Here is a 3,584-nt window from a genome sequence, read left to right as displayed (position 1 = left end):
TCTGTGAAGGAGAGTCTGTTTGTGTATATGGGAATGTCCATATTTTCAGAATATGAAGACCTGTCAGTTCATTTTTTATAATCTGAGGGTTGGACACCCGCTCAGTTTCACCAGAACATGAATGGCTTGCTGCTTTTTTTCTGAACTGAGTGGGAAACATTGCTGGGGGATAGTTGTGAGTAAACCTGTCAGTTTGTCACCATGTACTGCTGGAAAGTGTGCTTTTTAAAAAAACTGTTGACAGATAGACCATATCAGAGCATAAACACAAGCAGAATGTACATAGAGGGCAGTGTTGGAGCGTTATCAGGCTATTATGGCCCTTTATCTTAGGGGAAATCCGACTTGGTAGTAGAGGTATTTAAAATCTACTAATAATTTTCACACACATTCTTTAATCTCAATATCTGTCCTTTCGTCTTTCATCATCTCATTCAGTCTATCAGTTATAACATTTTTTCCCTCTCACACATACAAACACTCAAGTAATCATGCTTGTGAGCAACATATGCTCTCCAAATCTCCATGATCCTTAGAAAGGATTTCTTTATCACACTGCTTGGAGTATATAAAGGATGGAGGTCAAGGTTTTGTAACTGTAGTTGGGAAGGAATCGAGGGGTGATATAAGGGGCCTGAGAGGTGTGAGTGACACCCTCGCTGAGGCTCCCAGGGCCCTGCAGGATCAGTGCACGTGGAGCCAGGCCAGCTCGCCACACAATGAGGGGAAATGGGAATTTAATACAAACTTTCTCACAAAGTCTCACAAGACCTCCCGCCTCTGTTGCGGTCTCACTTCCAGACACCCCCAGCTAGGCCATCACCACCTCCTCCACGACAACCACAACAAAATATCAGAAACCACTAAACCATGTCCAGGAGTGTGCTGCTGTAATTTACTGCTTGACACGATTTAGGGGGCATTTCCCCCCACAACCTGTCAGACGACCACAACTACTTTTCTAAATGGAGTTTGTAAAAATCTAAGCTGACAGTGGCTAACTGTTACATTATATACAAGAAGCTAAACTTGCTAGTCAAATTTTGTGGAGGAATGGAAACGTAAACAGAGACTGCCATGTAAAGGAACATTACAGAGATGTTGATAAATCATAAACCCCACTGTCACCCACAGTTCAATCAAAATTCAGATGGTTTACATAAAGATATGTTCATTCTATCAACTTTAATTAAAAAATGCAATGGAGTAATGGTAATTTGAAGGCAACCACAAATCAGAACAATAGGAAAGGCACATACACTTATGAAATCCATAACAATTACATGCATTATTAGCAGGCCAAAGAAAAAGCACATTGTCTTTCTTTCTTTCTTCCTTCTTCAACGACAAAATTTTCCTTTCAGTGTTGTTAAACTATCATTCATGGGAGGCTATATTGTGCTTTTGAACTGGCCAGGAGACACAATGTGCCATGTCTTTGTCTGCTAGTGTCATTAAGTGAGTGGCTGCCATTCTAACAACAAACACGTTTATAATTGCAGTACAGCAACAAAGACTATTGGACACAATAGCTAATGTCTGAGGAGCACAGATAGACGCCTCCACCCTGCAAGTTCAAACCCCGGCCAGGATCATTTCCTTCAATTTACACACACACACACACACACACACACACATCACACACACACGACACACACACACACACACACACACACACACACACGTTTGTATGAACACACGTTTGTATGAACACACACTAATAATCTTCTGTGTACACATGCGTTACATCACACATGCATGTTACAATCTGCACAGACACACACTCACACACGAAAGCACACATCTCTGTTCTCTGGCTCTTGACAGACTTAATGCAGCCAGTAGTAGAAGCATCTGTGTTGACCCAGCCTTTGGTCTTTTCCCTTTTGGCTTCCTATAGAGACTCCACCATGCTGTGTCTGCAACATGCAGCATTTTTCTCTTTTTGCACTTCTGTCTTCGCTGCTCATTGTCTCTGAAACTACAATACAATATAATGCATACATTACAGTATTGGCAAAATGGTGCAAAACCTGCAATAATTATCAGAAAAATGATCAGAAGAGAATGCAAAACCAGTTGAAAGTACACTTTACTGCATATTCCTATGTTGTAAACCTGCATATTTACTGTACACTGGATTGTGCTGCAGCCAGAAGCTGAGCAGGCAGCAGTGTGTTCAAATGAGAGTTTAGTATCTTTGTTCTTACCGGTGAATCCATTCCTGTCAGTGGATATTTTGAAGCGTGTGCAGAGGAAATAGGAGAGTCTTTAGAAAGATGTTGTTTTGGCGTCTGAGCTACACAGGTCGTACTAACAGGTCAAAGGGACCTGAGCCAACTTTGAGCATCGAGACCCTTTGTTTGTCAAGAGCAAAATGGAAGCACTCATTTTTAGACATAACAATTCCACCGGGGTGTACCCATTTCAAATTTTGGGTTTGATTTCTTCTTATGCCTTGAAAAACTGAACCAACAGAACATCTCTTCCCCTGATTATGGTTTGTAGTTTTTGATTTTGCACTATCTGACATTAAACCAAATACTTTGGCATTATTTACCTGTTCAGATTAACGTCACTGTAATCAACACTTTCAAGTCTGAGATTATTTTACTCCTTGTTTTTAGAGAAGCTCACAATAAACGTGCCTTTCAGGCCAAAGAAACCCATGTGAGCTCCTTAATTGAAAACAGAAATCTCAAACAATTAAGAAGCTGTATCAGCTTCATGCCAATTGTCTGAAGCTGCAAGGAAATGTAAAGAAAAACAAGCAAATCAGTCCAGCAGTTTTTGCAGACTTTATTTTTTTTGCAAGTTCAACTCAGAGTGAGACAGTGCCGCAGTTTTAAAGATGAAGCAGAAATAGACACAACAAGCATATTGTATCATTTCCTGAGGCTGACTGATTATGAGTGAAGGGGAAACTGACCGTGAAGGCTGCAGGCATTGGAATCAACTCATCAAAGTGAAAGAACAAAGCTGTTGCATTTGGCAAAATTGATACCAGGCTGCTGCATTTGGTTTTCCACAGTATCTCTAAAACTTATATCAAGGGCAGAGAGTACATGTCAGTGGGAGGACACATGAGGATAGATAGTATAGGTCTTGGCCACACAAAAATCTATATGGTATATTTTGTATTATTCGGCATACAGTGGGTTTTTTTTTATAAAATGCATTTGTAAGTTTTCCAACAATGCTAACTTTAAAATGTCAGTCATGTGCAAAAATCCTGCTGCCTCATGTTTTGCAAGGTGGACAAAATGTGTGCTTTTTTTAACAGAGAACAAAACTTCTCCTATTTATGTTCCCTAAGTATTAAATCTAATCAGATATAAAGAAAATTGATACATGATAACCAATCTCTCCTCTAAAACAGGATGCTTGCAAAATGATACATGTTTTAAATAATGCAAAGACAGTTACTAAATGTTTAGAAAATACAATGCCAGTCACTGCTTGGCACTGTATTGGGACAAAGAGTGACAAAGTTTAAACTCATAAATACATTAATCGGATCGGGGAGGTCTGGAGCGCCAGCAGTTCTCCGCTGTCTGGTGACGCTCTTCCTTCCTTTCCCACCC

Source organism: Acanthochromis polyacanthus, chromosome 4 (genome assembly GCF_021347895.1).
Source record: "Acanthochromis polyacanthus isolate Apoly-LR-REF ecotype Palm Island chromosome 4, KAUST_Apoly_ChrSc, whole genome shotgun sequence".
NCBI lineage: Eukaryota > Metazoa > Chordata > Actinopteri > Pomacentridae > Acanthochromis > Acanthochromis polyacanthus.
Note: the sequence above shows the minus strand (reverse complement) of the source record.